Source organism: Pelophylax lessonae, assembly GCF_965119305.1.
Source record: "Pelophylax lessonae genome assembly, chromosome: 4".
Taxonomy (NCBI): Eukaryota; Metazoa; Chordata; class Amphibia; order Anura; family Ranidae; genus Pelophylax; species Pelophylax lessonae.
Window position 1 is genome coordinate 191,490,840 of NC_138771.1, and position 21,359 is coordinate 191,512,198.

The 21,359-nt window shown below is 41.9% G+C and overlaps 1 protein-coding gene across 3 annotated transcripts in view; it reads right to left on the reverse strand.

Moving 5' to 3' along the window:
- The window catches only part of RELN (reelin), a 782,434-nt gene that overhangs the window by 347,259 nt on the left and 413,816 nt on the right, over window positions 1–21,359 (reverse strand). The window lies entirely within an intron of this gene.

Sequence of the window (21,359 nt, forward strand, 5' to 3'; positions counted from 1 at the left end):
AGTGCTGAACTAACAGTTTCCATTCGATTTGGAAATACTTTTTCCTGTTGTTCCTCTAAGTGCTTAGAAGGTCCAGTAGATATGGACTTTCCGTGAGCTACATGGGAGGGAAAAAGCAGCAACAATAAGCTCCTCTCTACAGTATACTGTTAACAGAATTCCACTTCCCACAGACTATGTAGAAAATATCTATAGATTTTTTTTTGAACATTGACCCAACCTTAGCTAGGCCAAACTCAGATGGCCAAATAATAAAATAAATAAATAAAAATCATATGTAATGTTAAGGTATATGTTAAGGTTTGCCTTTTTAAAGCACTTTTTTTCACACTTGTGCAGCTATTCTGTTTAATGACTGGTTTGACAGTATAGCTGGCCAGCTGAGCTAGCACCCTCTATGAAGGAGTGGGACAACTGACAGCCTGAATGAAAGGATCAACTGGAGCAGCGGGTACATAATTTACATTGGGCTTGACCTTTATAGTTTTAAAAATATTGGAGAAAAATTAGAACACCTGTCAAATGTTTTTTTGCTGTGTGTGTGTACCTGTGAAGGAAAATCACCCTCTATTTTTCCTGGTGACCATAATCACTGAAATTAAAAGTGAGAGGAAACTCCAAATTTTGAGTGGTCACTAAAATAGAAATAGAGGGGAAATCTTCCAATGGGGACAAATCTCAACTTTTCCTGTAAAGTTGATTTTGACCCCACCTGTCCAGCCTCCTGAGCCTCCTTGTTACTCAATGAGATTGAATATCACATTAACCACTTGCCGACTGCCGCACGACTATATACGGCAGCAGTCAGCCTCTCACAGGCAAAGTGACGTAGGGGTACGTCACTAGCCTGTGAGGCTCTAGGGAGTGCTCCCGCTCCAGCTCGCTCTCGGACCCCCCCGCGCGTGTGAGCGGCAGACCCCATGTCTGCCGCTCACTCGCGATCGTCGGTTACAGAGGGAGAAAGGCAGGCGGCTAATGTAAACATAGCCGCCTGTCATTCTCCCTTGTGTAACAGCAGAGATCATATGGTCCTGCTATGTAGGATCGTATATTTCTGCTGTTACATGAAAAGCCACATCCCACAACAGTAAGAAGCACGCCCCTAAGGACACACATAGCTACTGCATCTCTAATAAATTTAACCCCTTCCCTGCCAGTGTCATTTTTACAGTAACAGTGCATATGTATAGCACTGATTACTGTAGTAATGTCACTGGTACCCCCAAAAGTGTCAAAAATGTCAGTCAAGGGTCCGATCTGTCCGCCGCAATGTCGCAGTCCCGCAAAAAAAATCGCAGATCGCCGCCATTACTCGTTAAAAAAAAACAATAAAAATGACAAAAATCTTTCCCTTAGTTAGTAAGTGCAATAACTTTTGCGCAAACCAATCAAAATACGCTTACTGCGATTTCTTTTACCAAACATATGTAGCACAAAACAAATTGGCCTAAAATGTTAAAAAATTTTGATTTTTACATTTTTTGGGGGGAATCTCTTATAAAAAAATGTGAAAAATATTGTTATTTTTGCAAAATTGTCGCTATTTTTTTGTTTATAGCGCATGATCAAAAAATTGCACAGGTGATCAAATACCACCAAAAGAAAGCTCGGTTTGTGGGAAAAAAAGGACGTCAATTTAATTTGGGTACAGCGTCGCACGACCGCGCAATTGTCCGTTAAAGTCATGCAGTGCCGAATCGCAAAATAGGCCCTGGTCAGGAAGGGGGTAAAATCTTCCGGGGCTTAATTGGTTAAAGCAGAACTCTAGTCAAAAATGAAAAAATAGCTCATTAAAACATAAATATAAAAAGCACAATTTACTACAATAGTTACTTTTCAAATAGAACTCTCCTATGCAATAATTCATTAGCACCACTAGATTCCCTCAATCTTCGGGGTGAATGATGGCCAACGTCATTCAAACCACTTCCTCCAAGCCAACTGTCAAAGATGTACTCCTCCACCCTATGGCTGGATAGTGAAAGGGAAGCAGCACAGTAATGAGCTCCTATTATGGCAGCACAGCGGCTAAGTGATTAGAACTTCCACCTAGCAGCACTAGGGCCATCATTTTGAATCCCAACCATGGCACTACCTGCCTGGAGTTTGCATGTTCTCCCTGTGCCTGCATGGGTTTCCTCCCACACTCCAAAGACATGCTGGTTGGTTAACTGGCTCCTGTCTAAATTGTCCCTAGTATGAATGTGAGTTAGGGACCTTAGATTGTAAGCTCTTTGAGGGCAGGGACTGATGTGAATGTACAATATATATGTAAAAACATTGCATAATCTGATGGTACAATATAAGCACCTGTAATAAATAAATATTCTCCTTCTATTTTTGTAAACACATGAATTGATTGGCTCCTTGTGTTTATCCTTCCTCTCAAACTCTGAGCTCTGCTATGCAGGGTCTGCAAAAGGCGAATAACCAAGAAAAATTCAGTATTTACACTGTTTTTATTTTAGATAATACATTCCATGGTATATTAACCACTTTACCGCTGCTCACTAGAGCTCTACTGTGGCAAAGTGGGTCGTTATCGTCTGGCGATGTAGACCTACCGCCGGAGGCTCGCTCCCGCCGTATTCAGTCACAGCGGGATTCGGGCCAGGGGAGGAGCGACGGTGATCACCGCCGCTCTTCCCCGATCATCGGGGAATCGAGTCTGGAGATCTCCTAAGTGACAGGCAGGGTCAGATTGCAGGGTTCAGCATAAAAAACAGTAAATAAACCTCGAGCTTTTGTTCTGACCATAAACTAAATGGTGTAATTTAAAGTGCCTGTGCAAAAAAGCTGCTAGCTGCAAATTAAAGTGCATGTGCCTTTAAGTAAATGTAAATGTAATATCCGTGTTGCAGCGCTGCTCAACATACAAATGTAAACTTGTGCAAATATTATTAATTCGTGCAAAGTGCAAATAAATATGTGGATCACACAATACGTTTTTGACAAAATTGCTAAAATCAATAAAACTCCATAAATATTGTGCTGACCAATGAACAAATACATATAACTGTGATAATTCAATGCAAAAGTCCATATATATCCATCAAAAGTGCAAATAGTGCTCCTGCTGGGTTAGTCCACGTGCTCACCCCCTTGTGGTAATCTACTCACCACAAATCTCTCGGTCATCTGCAGTTCAATCAAGAAATAGCAGCTCTCCTTGCCAGCTTGAACACGTCAATGGATTGGAATCGATCCTTAAATGGTTCTTATTGCATACTCCAAGTTTTCCTCAGATACAAACAAAGGCCAAAACATAGTGAAGTACGTCTGACAAAGAGTTTTTTTTAAGAACCAAAGAAATATACTCACAAACATAGATTAAAAACGAGCAACATTAGAGCACAGCTCGGTGGTTAGCTGCTCTCGCAGCGTGCGCCTCACCGGCCGGAAATGTCGTCAGGTCCGCTCAGCCAATCGCAATTGGAGTATGCAATAACAACCATTTAAGGATCGATTCCAACCCATTGAAGTGTTCAAGCTGGCAAGGAGAGCTGCTATTTCTTGATTGAACTGCAGATGACCGAGAGATTTGTGGTGAGTAGATTACCACAAGGGGGTGAGCACCTGGACTAACCCAGCAGGAGAACTATTTGCACTTTTGATGGATATATATGGACTTTTGCATTGAATTATCACAGTTATATTTATTTGTTCATTGGTCAGCACAATATTTATAGGGTTTAGCATAGCTGAACCTGCGATCTGTCCCTGTGTCACTCAGTCACCTCCCCCCACACACGTCAGTAAGCACCAGGCATACATAAACCCCTCCCTCTCCAATAAAATTAACCCCCTTCCCTGCCAGTGTCATTTTTACAGTAACAGTGCATATTTAGAGCGCTGATTACTGTAGTAATGTCACTGGTACCCCCAAAAGTGTCAAAAATGTCAGTCAAGGGTCCGATCTGTCCGCCGCAATGTCGCAGTCCCTCAAAAAAAAATCGCAGATCGCCGCCATTACTCGTTAAAAAAAAAAAACACCAAAAACGACAGAAATCTTTCCCTTAGTTAGTAAACACAATAACTTTTGCGCAAACCAATCAAAATACGCTTATTGCGATTTTTTTTTACCAAAAATATGTAGCAGAAAACAAATTGGCCTAAAATGATAAAAAATTTTGATTTTTACATTTTTTTTGGGGGGGGGGGGGAATTTCATATAAAAAAAATTGAAAAATATTGTTATTTTTTCAAAATTGTCGCTCTTTTTTTGTTTATAGCGCAAAAAGTAAAAATCGCACAGGTGATCAAATACCACCAAAAGAAAGCTCTGTTTGTGGGAAAAAAGGACGTACATTTCATTTGGGTATGGCGTTGCATGATCGCGCAATTGTCAGTTAAATTCGCACAGTGCCGAATCGCAAAAAGTGGCCCAGACGTAAGACAGCAAAATCCTCCGGTGGTAAAGTGGTTAATGAACAGAGTCCTGCATTAATTTGTGTCTTTTATATCTGCGTTTTATATTTTTGGTTCAGATTTAAAGGACTATTGAAAGGCTCAGGAGGCTGGATTGGGATAGGACCAAGCTCAAGAAAAGGAAAAGTTGAGATCTGCTTATAAATTCAGCTGTAAAAAATCTCTGATTCCACTGATCCTTTCTGGGATTTTAACTTAAGGTAACCACTGCTAAAGATTTGCATCACATGCCCAGTTTAGGTTTACCAGGATTTTGACAATTTTACATTGTCAGGTACAAATAAAACAGATAAATTATTCAGCGCTATGATCATATGGAAAAAAGGAAAAGCAGCTGAACACCAGGATAGGTCAAACCTAACAACACTTATAATGAGCAAAATGAAAACAAAAAGTGCAGCACTAAGACATTTAATGTGAATAAAAGTTTAAATTTATGTGCATAAAATTGACTTTGATGTATATTAAGAGTCCATATAGTCCACAAGAATTGGCAGATCTCCAGTGCATGAAAGGTAGGTATAAGACACCACTGCAAACGTGATTCCTTCACCAAAGAGTATTACAGCCTCTCACCTACAGCATTCGACCACCAGGGGTCACTATGCCTTATGCAACCAATGGGGACAGCCAAAAGGACCAGCAATCTTCACAGAATTCTCAAACCCCAAAGGACTGATAATAGATCATCCAAAAAATATAAAAGACTAGAGCTAATGTTCTCTGTCACAATACATTTTATTATAAAAGCATAAAATGTACCACTCACATGGAAGGCACGGCCACAGTTCTCAAATGCAGGCATATGGTAACTCATTCAGACATCGGAGCTCCACGGGTGACGTCAGACTCCTCCGCGTTACGTCAATGGGCGTGACTTCGTCAGCGGGGTAAGGAGAGAGATCGCACCCGCTCTTTTTAAAGGCCATCTCCTAGCAACCAGACGCTTTGTCCGCATACCGGGAAGTGAAGGAGAGATGACAACACTCCACCTCACTTCCGGGATCCCGCCCAGCTTCCTGCGGACACCAGAAGAGAAGATACAAGCCTACTAATATAAGTAAAAGGGGAATTTGCACACGGATAAACCCCAAATACTCATAGGAAGACAGACAGGAATTTCCGGGTAAGAGGTGAGTCGGGAGGAAGTAGAGAGGAGACTTTAATGGAAGTTGCATCAGAGGAGGCTGTCTGCCTATGGAGCCTGTCAGCTGCTGCACTGGTGATCATAGCTGAAGCAGAGAGTGAAAGAAGATTGGGACTACATTCTGAAGAGCTGGTCAGTTTATGTTCATGTCCGCTGTTTCCACGAAAAAGATGCCAGCTTGAGAATCCAAATGGAGGGGGATTGAATTCCTATACTGAGAAATCGGGTGATTTAGGCTGCTTGCCTGCAGCCTGCTGGTAAGCGGCCATTACCTTTACATATATTGAGAGCACATGTCAGCATTTAACATATGTCACTGAGTAGGACTTTATATGGGACCTATTCAGAGTATTATTTCTATTAACTTATCACTGGTTTAAGCCATTTTATAGGAATCATTTGCACACGACTTGAACTTTTCTTTTCACAAAATTATTATACTTGCACCTGATAATATTTTATGTTGGTTTTTAATCCATCATTATTTCACATTACCATTTGGTAATTGTTGTTCACATATACACTCATTGATTTTATTTGATGATATACAGTGGGTACGGAAAGTATTCAGAGCCCCTTAAATTTTTCACTCTTTGTTATATTGCAGCCATTTGCTAAAATAATTTAGGTTCATTCTTCTTCCTCATGAATGTACACATAGCACCCCATACTGACAGAAAAACAAAGAATTGTTGACATTGTTGCAGATTTATTAAAAAAGAAAAACTGAAATATCACATGGTCCTAAGTATTCAGACCCTTTGCTGTGACACTCATATATTTAACTCAGGTGCTTTCCATTTCTTCTGATCATCCTTGAGATGGTTCTACACCTTCATTTGAGTCCAGCTGTGTGTGATTATACTGATTGGACTTGATTAGGAAAGCCACACACCTGTCTATATAAGACCTTCCAGATCACAATGCATGTCAGAGCAAATGAGAATCATGAGGTCAAAAGAACTGCCTGAAGAGCTCAGAGACAGAATTGTGGCAAGGCACAGATCTGGCCAAGGTTACAAAAAGATTTCTGCTGCACTTAAGGTTCCTAAGAGCACAGTGGCCTCCATAATCCTCAAATGGAAGACGTTTGGGACGACCAGAACCCTTCCTAGAGCTGGCTGTCTGGCCAAACTGAGCTATCGGGGGAGAAGAGCCTTGGTGAGAGAGGTAAAGAAGAACCCAAAGATCACTGTGGCTGAGCTCCAGAGATGCAGTCAGGAGATGGGAGAAAGTTGTAGAAAGTCAACCATCACTGCAGCCCTCCACCAGTCGGGGCTTTATGGCAGAGTGGCCCGACGGAAGCCTCTCCTCAATGTAAGACACATGAAAGCCCGCATGGAGTTTGCTAAAAAACACCTGAAGGACTCCAAGATGGTGAGAAATAAGATTCTCTGGTCTGATGAGACCAAAATAGAACTTTTTGGCCTTAATTCTAAGCGGTATGTGTGGAGAAAACCAGGCACTGCTCATCACCTGTCCAATACAGTCCCAACAGTGAAGCATGGTGGTGGCAGCATCATGCTGTGGGGGTGTTTTTCAGCTGCAGGGACAGGACGACTGGTTGCAATCGAGGGAAAGATGAATGCGGCCAAGTACAGGGATATCCTGGACAAAAACCTTCTCCAGAGTGCTCTGGAACTCAGCCTGGCCAAAGGTTTACCTTCCAACAAGACAATGACCCTAAGCACACAGCTAAAATAACGAAGGAGTGGCTTCACAACAATCCGTGACTGTTCTTGAATGGCCCAGCCAGAGCCCTGACTTAAACCCAATTGAGCATCTCTGGAGAGACCTAAAAATGGCTCTCCACCAACGTTTACCATCCAACCTGACAGAACTGGAGAGGATCTGCAAGGAGGAATGGCAGAGGATCCCCAAATCCAGGTGTGAAAGACTTGTTGCATCTTTCCCAAAAAGACTCCTGGCTGTATTAGATCAAAAGGGGGCTTCTACTAAATACTGAGCAAAGGGTCTGAATACTTAGGACCATGTGATATTTCAGTTTTTCTTTTTTAATAAATCTGCAACAATGTCAACAATTCTGTGTTTTTCTGTCAGTATGGGGTGCTATGTGTACATTCATGAGGAAGAAGAATGAACTTAAATGATTTTAGCAAATGGCTGCAATATAACAAAGAGTGAAAAATTTAAGGGGGTCTGAATACTTTCCGTACCCACTGTATATGCTGGTTTAGGATAGTGCACTTTTTTTTTTCAGTTTTACATTAACATCTTGCCGACCAGCCGCCGTAGTTTTTTAAAAACCGCAGAGGTGATCAAATACCATTAAAAGAAAGCTCTATTTGTGGGGAAAAAGGGACATCAATTTTATTTGAGTACAGCGTCGCACGACCACGCAATCGTCAGTTAACCACTTTAGCCCCGGAGGATTTTCCTGCTTAACGTCCAGGTCAATTTTTGCAACTTGGCACTGCGCGACTTTAACTGACAGTCATGCAACTCCGTACCCAAGCAAAATTTACGTCCTTTTTTTCCCACAAACAGAGCTTTCTTTTGGTGGTATTTGATCACCTCTGCGCTTTTAATTTTTTGCGATATAAATAAAAAAAGGAGCGAAAATTTTGTGAAAAAATATCCAATATACTCAATTTTTGTCATATATTTAGGCCAAAATGTATTTAGCTAAACGTCTTTGACAAAAAAAATTCTAAATGAGCGTATTTTTAACCACTTTAAGACCATAAGATTTTTCCCCATTCCTGACCAGGCTATATCTTGCGATTCGGCACTGCGTTATTTTAACGGACAATTGCGCGGTCGTGCGACGCTGTACCCAAATAAAATGTATGTCCTTTTTCCCCCACATATAGAGCTTTCTTTTGGTGGTATTTGATCACCGTTGCGATTTTTCATTTTTGAAAAAGAGCGACAATTTAAAAAAAAAAAAAAACAATATTTTTTTACATTCTGCTATATAACATTCCCCAAAAAAATTTTAAAAATCAAAATTTTTTAACATTTCAGGCCAATTTGTTTTCCCCTACATATTTTTGGTAAAAAAATCACAATAAGCGTATTTTGATTGGTTTGCGCAAAAGTTATTGCGTTTACTAACTACGGGAAAGATTTGTCATTTTTATTGTTTATTTTTTTTTACTAGTAATGGCGGCGATCTGCAATTTTTTTTTGCGGGACTGCGACATTACGGCGGACAGATCAGACCCCTGACTGACATTTTTGACACTTTTGGGGGTACCAGTGACATTACTACAGTAATCAGTGCTATAAATATGCACTGTTACTGTAACAAATGACACTGGCAGGGAAGGGGTTAACACTGTCGGTGATCAAGGGGTTAAATGTATGCCTCATGCTTACTGACGTGTGTGGGGGGAGGGGATTGTGTGACAGAGACACAGATCGCAGGTTCAGCTATGCTGAATCCTGTAATCTGTTACTGCCTGTCACATAGCGGGCGAATTTCCTCACTCGAATTCCCGACGATCGGGGAAGAGCGGCGGTGATCACTGCCTCTCCTCCCCTGGCCCGACTCCAGCTGTGTCTGAATACAGCGGGAGCGAGCAACGTAGGTCTACGTCGCTGGACCCAGTAGAGCCACTTTGCCGCAGTAGGCTCCATGTGAGCAGACGGCAAGTGGTTAAAATAAGTGTTGTATCGCAAAAAAATGGCCTGGTGCCATGCACATCAATGCAACATAGTGCACTGTCATTTTTGAAAAGGTGAAGGTGCTTCTTTGGTGCAGCATAAAGTGTTGTTAACCCCATAGACTTCAATAGGAATGCATGAAACATGCATTTTGGTGCATTTTTGGCAGGGTTTTGTGTTCTACAATCAGTCCTTCTCCTCCTACAAAAAAAGGCAGGAAGCATGAAAACGCATCAAAAACATGCGTAAGAATGGGCTACGAATACACACTGAAAAATGCATGATTAGGCAGTAGCACTAGTGTGAACCTAGGCTAAAAGTAGATAATGTTACCTTATCAAAATCAAGCTATATTTACTTATCATCTATTCAAGTCCTGTTTTTGGAATGCCCCTGCATGAGAGAGTAATTTAAGTGGTTGTAAACCCCAGTCATGAAATCTGAACAAAGCACATACAGTAAAACCTTGGATTGCGAGCATAATTCATTCTGGAAATGTGCTTGCAATCCAAAGCACTTGTATATCAAAGCAAATTTGCACATACGAAATAATGGAAATTTAGATGATTCGTTCCACAACCATTTATTCATAAGTCCTTCAGTCTATAGTCCATATAAAAAGAATATAGCAATTTGACTTCAAGGCAACTTTAGAGAATGCTCCTTTGAGCTTTTAAGAGCATAAGCATTTTTTTCACAAACCAAAGTCTATGGGTACAAGTCGGATAGAAGTCACCTTGAAGTAGTACAGGAAATGTTTCTAAAGTTGGAGGGACTTTAGTAGTGCTAATTAGGACAGCTCTCATTGACTAAAATGGGATTTCTCTTCTCTTGAATACTCAGTTGTGACGTGACGCTACTCGTATTGCAAGACCTCGCTCATTTATCAAGTTAAAATTTTTTAAAAAATGTGCTTGTCTTGTAAAACACTTGCAGACCAAGTTACTCGCAATCCAAGGTTTTACTCTGTATCTGTAGTGTTTACTTGTCTCCCTCCAAAGCTCTGAGTGTGGTTTCTATCTGGTGTTTTGTACCTCTGTTATCAGCATGAGTTACTTCTGACATGTTTTCCCGACACATGAGATAAATTTGTGACGGGAGGAGGGAGCTCAGCACACAGCTTGTCTATTTAGCTCTGCATGTCCCTTCTCTCCTGTGCGCTGTTTGAAGGGGGGTAGTCCCTTTCCTCCAATCAGCTCTAACACAGTGTATAACAGTTGTAACTCTCTCCACCCCCTCCCCTCTGTTCCTGACAGATGCTGTAGGATTTTATCACAATTGTGCTCTTTTGAAGGGATGTAGAGAAGAGATGACTGCAGATAAACAAGTAAAACGTATGTAGGAGGTTTTGTTTTATCTCTATATATCACCGGAGGCTATTAACTTCACTGGGTATACGAGGGGGTTTACAAACACTTTAAGTGCACATTGCTTTCATTCCTAAGTTAACATTCTCTCAGTCTTTACTAACCACATTGAATTATGAGGCAAACTCTAAACACAGTCTTCAGTATTTTTACTCATTTTGATTTAAATATTCATTAAGCACATCTGATCCACCAAAAACCACCCTAAGTAAAAAAAATAAAACAAAAAAACACTAGCTGAGCTAGCATTTTTTGTTGTTATGAACTCCTACTTAGCAGTTGTACTCCATGGTTTTTGCATTATTGGGTGACTTAATATTGCATGCTTTTTGCTATGTAGATTTATTAAAAAAGTTTTTACTGCATGAAAAATTACTAAAAAAATCTAAGACAATCCTTTAGGGCTAAAAAATCGTTTCACAGTTAATTAGTCCTAAACTAAAGAATGCTTGCTGTCATATTTGTGGCAAAATTCTTACCTTTTTATATCACTAGATCACAACATTTTTGTTTTTGCCCCCATTTTTCATGAGCTGAACTCAAAGATCCAAGACTTTTTCTATGTACACAAAAGGCCTATTTCTCTCAAATATTGTTCACAAATCTGGCTAAATCTGTGTGAATTTTAGAGTGGCCTTTTATTGTGGCCAGCCTAAGGCACACCAGTGCAATAATCATGCTGTCTAATCAGCATCTTGATATGCCACACCTGTGAGGTGGATGGATTATCTCGGCAAAGGAGAAGTGCTCACTAACACAGATTTAGACCGACAGACAGACATTTTGTTCAGTGTATATGTAGCAAGCCTAATTAAATAAATAAACTGATGACACATAACATGACAGTAAATGTCGAATATTGCTAGAACAATTTCTGGTAAAGCTTGACTTGTTCTCTTAATATTAGAAATGTGCATTGTTTTCTGTAGAGGGCAAAGCAAGTAGCAATACATGTAATAAAGTTAGCAACACATCCCAATCATTATTGTGAGCAAAAACAACAGATCTGCCTTTCTACAAAAAAAAAAAAAAAAATCACATTGTGAAAATCCCTTCACTTGCCACATTGCTACATGACTCTAAGGCTAGGTTCACAAACAGTATATGTGAGTGTGGGGATGCGTGTAAATTGCATGCATTTCCACTCCTGCATGCAGAAAACGTGCAGTGGTGTCAATTACTCTTAAAAGTACCCCCATGCACTGAAAAACGTAGTGCGGTTTCCCACACGATAACACTGTTTTAAAAACCTTTCAGAGACCTTTTTCTGCAGAAAATGCAGACAGTGTGTCCACGCAAATGCAACATGTAGAGTTGCTTAGATATGAAACTAGCCAAAATATTTTAGCTAGGCTTTATAAAGACAAATGAGTTAACTCAATAAAGACCCTATTGCAAAATACTTATTTTCAAAAACAATCTTTCCGTTAGATTAATTGTGAATTTGTTGTATTTAAGGCATATAATTTACAGGTAAAAAAGATTATGCCTTTTTTGGGTGAAAAATACTTTATAAGGGCAGACTCTTCTGTGATCTAGTCCTGGAATAATAAAGCTTTGTGAAGGCTCAAGTCATTTGGGTGCAGCTAACTTGTCTGTTTACTCTTTTGGTTGTTGGGATAATCTGTCTGTTCCTCTTCTGCTGTGTAACTTCTACTTCTAGTGGCAGTGCAGGCACGGTACATTATTCAAATCCTACCGACTGCGGATTGCTCTGGTGGCCATATTTGTTAAGGCCTCTGCGATGCTGGATGCATGATAGGTGTCCTGGAGTGTTTGGGCACGCACACGTGCAGTAACACTAAATAAGCCGGAAACCATCTTAGATAAGACCCATCAACTAATGAGCATTAGGGGGTGTGCCTAACTTTAAGAGAAAATTAAGTCATGGTGCATATAGCAAGTGTGAGCCAAGCTGACATTTTCTTCAGTTTTCTCTTTCTATTATAGCCCTTTCATTGAGTGAGTGTATCCTCTGAGAAATGTGTTACTACTACTTTCTGCCACTGTAGCCATGACACCTGGTATCTTTTTTCAGCCAGCAATGCTGAATAATTTAAAAGTGTTATAAGCGGCTATAGAGCTGCTGGATCACTTTTATATCTGGTAGAAGGGGGTTGCCCCCCTGGGGAACCAGCGGTTTTGCCAGCTGACCACAAGGATGAAGAAGGAACAGAAGTTTCCCGATCATCTCAATGATCTATGAAACCCGATTTTGGTTTGCTGTTTGCAAGCCCTTACTTGTAACAGCATATGATCAAGCTGATCTTGGTTTGATCAGATGTTTTTGAAGGCAGAGGAGAGACAGCCCATGCTATCACAAGGGATTTTGTTCACCCTTGTTATAGAAATAAAGTTGATCTAAAAAAAAAAAATTAAAGAGAAAGCGTACAAAGTAAGTAAAGTAAAGATGATTGCACCATGCATGCGAGGTGTCACCACAAACCTCATAGCAAGAGCAATAATTCTAGCAGACATACGCAATTTTAAAGCGTGTCATGTTAGTTATCTATTTACTCAGTGTAACATCATCAATTATATTTTACAAAAAAAATGGGAATTATATTGTATGTGTGTGCACTAAAATTCATTAAAGTGTATTTGCCAAATAATTTGTGTTTTAAAAACCGCTATATAATGTTGTGTAACATAAAAAATTACAACTACCAAAATGTTTTTCTCCCGGACTGTAACACAGCTGGTGGCTGAGCCTGACATGCAGAGGTAGCCTCACAGGATCGGGTGGAACAGGAACACAGACAGGTCACACTGGTGGTAGACACGGGCTAGCCCGAGGTGCGGAGTCTAAGTGTCAACAGGTCTTCATCAGAGCCTCTGATGGTGAGGATGGATTTTGCTGCGTGCTGAACACCAGGTCGCGGTCTTCAGGGTCGCCCCACAAGGAGGTGAACAAGTCCAGAACCAGTAGCAGATAAGCAGACAAGGATAAGTAGAAGAGTAGTCACAGGAACAAGCCAAGATCAGGGCGGGCAGCAAGCAGACGAAGTGAGGGACAAGCCAGGAGGTCAATCAGGAAGTCAACAGGATACAGCAGGTTCAGGATCAGGAATACAGGTAAAGCTGCAGAAAAGACAGCAAGTAACAAATGTGTCAGTTACCCTTATATAGGCCACGTATGGTCCCAAAACATGAAGCTATTGCATGCGCATTTGCGTGCTTCTGCGCACAGGCATGCGCACTGGTGAACGCAAGTTCACCGTTAAAACGGGAACGAGTGAATTTGCGCATGCGCATTCTCGTACGCCCCCGGGATGTCACAGTGCGTTCCTTACATTGCCCCCTCCTTATGGGCAACCTCCGGGTGCCCAATAGGCCCTTCTTCTGTGGATGGTTGTGAAAGAAAGTGTGGATCAGTTCTTTAGCATGGATATTCTGTTACGGTTCCCAGGAATTCTCTTCCGGATCGTAACCTTTCCATTTGATGAGAAAGTGCAATTGATCCCTTCTTTTCCTGCAATCCAAAATAGCCTCTACCTCACATTCTTCATCCCCATCGATAATCACAGGTTCAAGTGGTTCCGAGCTTCTGCCAGGGAAGGAGTTGGGGACTGCAGGTTTTAACAAGGAGACATGGAACACCAGATGGGTTCTGAGTGAGTCAGGTAAGTATAATTCATAAGAGACCTCAATGAGTTTTCTCTTGACCGGAAAAGGTCCAATAAACCTGGGTGCCAATTTCTTTGAGGGACAGGCTAGGCGGAGGTTAGATGTAGATAGCCATATATGGTGACCTGGTTGAAGGATCAGTTCCCCTCTGCTTCCTGTCGAAGATCTTTTTAGAGGCTGCTTGTGCCTTAATTATTGCTTTTTGTAGCAGCTTACTATTGCGGTTGAGGAAATTAATGGTATCCTGTACTGCTGGAACTGCGGGTTCAGCAGAAACGTCAGGTAAAAAAGACGGGTGAAAACCGTAGTTTGCGAAGAACGGGGATTGCCCCATAGCAGAATGTTTGGCATTGTTGTAGGCAAGCTCTGCCAATGGTACTAGGGCCACCCAATCATCTAGGACAAACGTGGTAAAAAAACGCATATATTGTTCCAACAACTGGTTGATCCTTTCGGATTGTCCATTAGTCTGAGGATGGTAGGCGGACAACAAAGACAGCTCAATTTTCAGCGCACCACACAAAGCTTTCCAGAAATGGGAGGTAAACTGGACCACTCTATCCAAAACAATATTTGCAAGTCCCCCGTGAAGCCTAACAATTTCCTTAATAAAAACTTCTGTGGTCTCCTTGGTGGTGGCTGTATTCCTGAGTGGCAGGAAATGGCGAAACAGCCCTCTGACAGGGGAAGCTCCACTATGAAGTCCATGGTGACCATTTTCCAAGGCCTGTTAGGAACTGGTAGTGGCTTGAGCAGGCCCCATGCCTTGCTTCTCACAGACTTGCTCCGGGTACAGATGGTACATGAATTCACATATTACCTGCAACTCTTTTCCAGGTCTGGCCACCAAAACATACGTTGTAATAGATCCAAAGGCCCGCCAGAGGGTGGTCATGGCATAACCCCAAAATCATCACTCGTACCTCTTCAGGGACAAAGATCTTGTCTCCTAGCCATAACAACCCATCTCTGGGTACCAGGAATACCTCAGAGAGACAGGGACTATTTGCAGAAGCTTGCTTCATGTGGGCCATCTGGTTAATCTGTAACAATATGAAATTACCAAACATGCGGGAGAGCGCATCTGGCTTGACATTTTTTTGATCCCGGCCGGTAGGTAATATGGGAGGAAAATCTTGAGAAGTATAGCGCCCACTGTGCCTGACGTGACCTCAGCCGTTTAACAGATCTTAGATACTCGAGATTCTTGTGATCTGTGAAGATGAGGATAGGGTGTGTTGTCCCTTCTAATAAGTACCTCCACTCCTCAAGAGCAGCCTTGATGGCCAAAAGTTCTCGATCACCGTCATAGTTCTTCTGTGCCGGGGAAAGCTTATGAGAGAAGAAGGCTATAGGATGTATAAGATCTTTAAAACCCTGCCTTTGTGAAATAACTGCCCCTACAGCTACTTCTGACGCATCCACTTCAAGGAGATAAGGCAGGGCAGGATTTGGGTGACTCAGGATGGGAGCAGTTGTCAAAAGTATTTTCAAAAATGAAAAGGTGGTCTGGGCTCCAGGAGACAAACAGAACCGAGTATTCTGTTTCGTGAGCTGTGTAATGGGGAACATGATATCAGTGAATCCCTTCATAAATCTCCTATAGAAGTTTGCAAAACCTACGAAGCGCTGGACCCCTTTTTTGTCTGACGGGGCGGGCCAGTCCAAGATGGCTGAGACCTTTTGAGGATCCATCTTAATTTCTTCCAGTTTAAATTACTAAGCCTAGAAACTGGATACTTTGCCGCTCAAATTTGCACTTCTCAGGCTTGGCATATAGTCCATGTTGACGGAGACGGCCGAGAACATCTTTGACGTGTCCCCGATGTTGGTCCAGAGATGCAGAGAAAATCAAGATATTGTCCAGGTAGGCGATAACAAAGATATCTAACCAGTCTCTGAAGATATAATTTACAAAATGTTGGAAGGTAGCCGGAGCATTGCAGAGACCAAAGGGCATCACCAGATATTCAAAATGCCCTAACCTGGTGAGGAACGCTGTTTTCCACTCATCCCCCTCACAAATATGAACCAAATTATAGGCCCCTCGTAAGTCTAACTTGGTGAAAATGGAGACTAAATCTTTGGAAAAGTTCTGGTATCAGAGGAAGAGGATAACGTTTTTTTACCGTAACTTTATTTAGTTCCCGGTAGTCCACATAGGGGTGGAGAGAGTGGTCCTTCTTTTCCACTAAGAAAATTCCTGCCCCTGCTGGGGAGATGGATGGATGAACCCTTTCTTTAGGCTTTCGTCCACGTATTCCTTCAGTGCCTCCAATTCACCTTCCGATAAAGGGAAGATCCGACCAATATATATATATCGGCCCCTGGAAGTAGTTCAATTGGGCAGTCGTATGTACAATGAGGGGTAAGGGTCTCAGCCCCTCGTTTACTGAAAACAGCGAGATAACTGTCATAAGTTTAGGCACAACAGAACACAGATCTGTGTCAGGGTACTGGCAGAACTGGGGGAGACCAGACTTGATAGCTCCAGACATCCAATCGATTTGCGGGTTGTGGGCCTGCAGCCATGGCAGGATGACCGGAAATAAAGGGTAAGCAATAGCATCCAAACTTAGCAACTCCTTGTGGCCTGAAGGAGTGACCAAAGGAAGTGGAGGGGTCTCCTGAGTCACAGGTCCGGACTTAATATGAGACCCATCTGCTAGGAAAATAGAAAGCCCTTGAGTCTTGGTTTGAAGAGGGATGCATTGTTGGATGCCAAAGGTAAGATCAATGAAACAGCTACATGCCCCAGAATAAATAATTGCGGTGACCGATATTGTACCTCCCGGGAGCTGAAACGAGACAGGGAGAGCTAAGTGAGTAGCACTGGCAGTGGATGCTGGATAACTTGAAGGCGAGATGGAGAGACACTTACATAACTTTGCTTGGCAAGAACATACATAATGGCTGGTTTCACCACAGTATAAGCAGAGGTTATTCTGTTGCCGGCGGTGCCGCTTTTCAGCGGTTTAGAGTTGATCGCATTACTTTGAGCTGCATGGGTTCCAGGGTATCTGATGGGAAGCTAACAAAAGCAGGATTGACAGGAATGGGCTTAGTGGCGGTGACATGAGCCGGAGTTGCGAACCGTGGCATCATCCAGACCGGACGGGGGTGCTGGGTAGACCTTTCCGCACGGCATTCCCAAAGCCGATAATCTATCTGGATAGCTAGCGAAATTAATGCTTCTAAGGTGTCTGGAACACCGAACCCGAGCTAGTTCGTCCTTCAGCCCCTCAGATAGGCCTAAGTGGAACTGGTGACACAGTGCTGCATCATTCCACTGGGTGTCAGTCTGAAATCCATGACATACTCCTCTACTGCTCTGTGGCCTTGCTGGAGTGCATGAAGAGTAGCTTCCGCTGTGGAGGAACGCTGTGGATCATCGTATAGTTGGGCCATGGCGCCAAAAAAGACATGGAGTCTAGGTGTAGGCTGTGCTCCTCAAGAAGTCGATGTGCCCAGGACTGAGGTTCACTCAGGAGCAGGGAGGTGATAAATCCAAACTTGGTGGCTTCCAAGAAGACTGTCCGGGGGTTGTAGTGAGAAATAAAGTTCGCACACGTTACGGATTGCCCTGAATTTGCTTAGATCTCCCGAAAATCTCCCAGGCGTTGGAACCCTGGGTTCAGGCGGTAACTTCACCACTGTTGGCCCAGAAGTGGACTCCGTTGGTGGCATGGAAGCCGACAAGACAGCAAGGAAGAAGTGTGTCAGTTACCCTTATATAGGCCACGTATGGTGCCAATTTGTGACGCTATTGCGTGCGCATGCGCGCACACACATGCGCACTGGTGAAGCAAAGTTCGCCGTTAAACGGGACCGAGTGAATTCGCGCATTTGCATTCTGGTTCGCCCCCAAGATGTCACAGTGCGTTCCGTACAAGGGCCTTTGCTTTCAGAAAATATTGAAGTTTGGGACTAAGTAATTATCCAGTTAAAAAATACTGTTTTTTACATGTCTATGAGAAGTGTCAGAATTGGCTTGGTTTCATCCGAAATTATCCAAAGGGTCAAACACTACATTTTTTTCTCGTACAATACCAGATCCTATAATTTTTGGTGAATTAGTACAGTTTAATCCAGAAAAGAAAATCGGAACAGCAAGACTATGCACGCTCAGATATGAAAGAATACTGTACGTAACATCACTTCCAAAGTTGTATTCTGTTGTAAGAGAAATTTGGTAAGTTGAGTAACCTCTTAATTTTCAACAAAAAAACTGACTTTCGTTCATCCAATATTCTCATTGCGTGTGTGAAGCTTTACTGAAAGAGGGAGGGGCAGTATTAGGAGCCAAGCAGGTGTGCAACGTGGACATATACTGACAAGGAACAGGCTGACAGGATGGTGAACTCATGTCAGCTGGTGTTCCTTAATTGTCTTTCAAAGACTGGGGGAAGGGGAGTGACCAGGCTGTATTACTTAACCGCACAAAAGAAAAATTATAGGATATCTATAATGGTTTGGATCCATTTATCAACTTTTTTTTTTTACATTTGGACTGATGTTTTTAAATAGGTTTACACACACACATATATATATATATATATATATATATATATACAGTATCTCAAAAAAGTGAGTACACCCCTCACCTTTTTGTAAATATTTTATTATATCTTTTCAGGTGACAACACTGAAGAAATGACACTTAGCTACAATGTAAAGTAGTGAGTGTATAGCTTATATAACACTGTAAATTTGCTGTCCCCTCAAAATAACTCAACACACCGCCATTAATGTCTAAACCGCTGGCAACAAAAGTGAGTACACCCCTATGTGAAAATGGCCATTTTCCTTCCCCCGTGTCATGTGACTCGTTAGTGTTACAAGGTCTCAGGTGTGAAAAGGGAACAGGTTTGTTAAATTTGGTGTTATCACTCTCACTCTCTCATACTGGCTACTGGAAGTTCAAAATGGCACCTCATGGCAAAGAACTCTCTAAGGATCTGAAAAATAAGAATTGTTGCTCTACATGAAGATGGCCTAGGCTATAAGAAGATTGCCAAGACTCTGAAACTGAGCTGCAGCGCAGTGGCCAAGACCATACAGCGGTTTAACAGAACAGGTTCCACTCAGAACAGGCCTCGCCATGGTCGACCAAAGAAGATGAGTGCACATGCTCAACTTCATATCCAGAGGTTGTCTTTGGGAAATAGACGTATGAGTGCTTCCAGCAATGCTGCAGATGTTAAAGGGGTGGGGGGTCAGCCTGTCAGTGCTCAGACCATACGCTGCACACTGCATTAAATTGATCTGCATGGCTGTTGTCACAGAAAGAAGCCTCTTCTAAAGATGATGCACAAGAAAGCCCACAGTTTGCTGAAGATAAGCACACTAAGGACATGGATTATTGGAACCATGTCCTGTGGTTTGATGAGACCAAGATAAACTTATTTGGTTCAGATGGTGTCAAGCGCGTGTGGTGGCAACCAGGTGAGGAGTACAAAGAAAAGTGTGTCTTGCCTACAGCCAAGCATGGTAGAGGGAGTGCCATGGTCTGGGGCTACATGAGTGCTGCTGACACTGGGGAGCTACAGTTCATTGAGGGAACCATGAATGCCAACTTGTACTGTGACATACTGAAGCAGAGCATGATCCCCACCTTTCAGGTACTGGGCTGCAGGGCAGTATTCCAACATGATAAAGACCCCAAACACACCTCCAAGACGACCATTGCCTTGCTAAAGAAGCTGAGGGTAATGGTGATGGACTGGCCAAGCATGTCTCCAGACCTAAACCCTACTGAGCACCTGTGGGGCATCTTCAAACGGAAGGTGGACGAGCGCAAAGTCTCTAACATCCACCAGCTCCGTGATGTCGACATGGAGGAGTGGAAGAGGACTCCAGGGTCAACCTGTGAAGCTCTGGTGAACTGCATGGCCAAGGGGGTTAAGAAAGTGTTGGAAAATAATGGTGGCCACACAAAATATTGACACTTTGGGCCCAATTTGGAATTTTCACTTAGGGGTGTACTCGCTTTTGTTGCCAGCGATTTAGACATTAATGGCTGTTGAGTTATTTTGAGGGGACAGAAAATTTACACTTTTATACAAACTGTACACTCAGTACTTTACATTGTAGCAAAGTGTCATTTCTTCAGTGTTGTCAAATGAAAAGATATAATAAAACATTTACATACATTGTATATAAACACTATATATATATATATATATATATATATATATATATAATTTTACAAACAAACATTAAATACAAAACACGTGATTTTCAGATCACTGATTATCTTAAGAGACAGCACAAATAATATCCTTCGTGGCATATAGTCTCTCTCTCTGAAACCTTGGGAACAGCAATCTGAGGGGGATGAGTCACTTCTCTTGTGTGTTTATTTTCAGTTTGCACTATAGCCTTATGTAAGTAACAAATAACCACAGTTTACATTTTTGTTTTTTTAGTCCTGACAATAGGGCTGCCCATACACATTCAATCATCTTATACAATTTTCCCTTAGATTTAACAAAAGCCATATAATATGAGGTCGAAACTAAACAACTTTCAATTGTATCCAGTTAGGCAGGCCCTTGAACCACATAGTTTAAGGTAAATCTAAAGGAAAATTGTATTATGGTCAGCCTAACTAACAAAGAAAAACATACAAACGCCAAATTGCCTTTGATTGTAAAATAACTGGTTTTGCGGAGGTTCCTCAAATCTGCTGTACATGGAATGAGAGTTAGTAGACAGTTTACAGTTCTTACTTCCTTAGGAAAAGTCATGTAAAGTCACATGTTTACCCCACCTTTCCTATACTAACATAAGGTCATCCTCACATCTTCACAATCACAAGCATTAACCTCGCTAAACTACCTAATTATCCGATAGTATTGTCCTATGTGATGAGAATATTTTGTAGCGAGAAGACTAAATATATATATTTCATGTGGTCATCTGGTATCAGCAAGATGATACAGAGGTGAAAGCTGGCCTATTCAGAGGACTTGTGTATTCATTCTCAACTGAAACACATATTACATTGTTTTGTAGCCCACTTCACACTGTTGAAAGAGGTGGGGGAAAAAAGAAGCGCAAGTGAAAGAATACAATGCTGTTTGGCACCTAAAACAGTGAACACTACCACAAAGCATAATGGTACCTAACTGCAGAAGGAAAGCTCAAAAATATTTCAG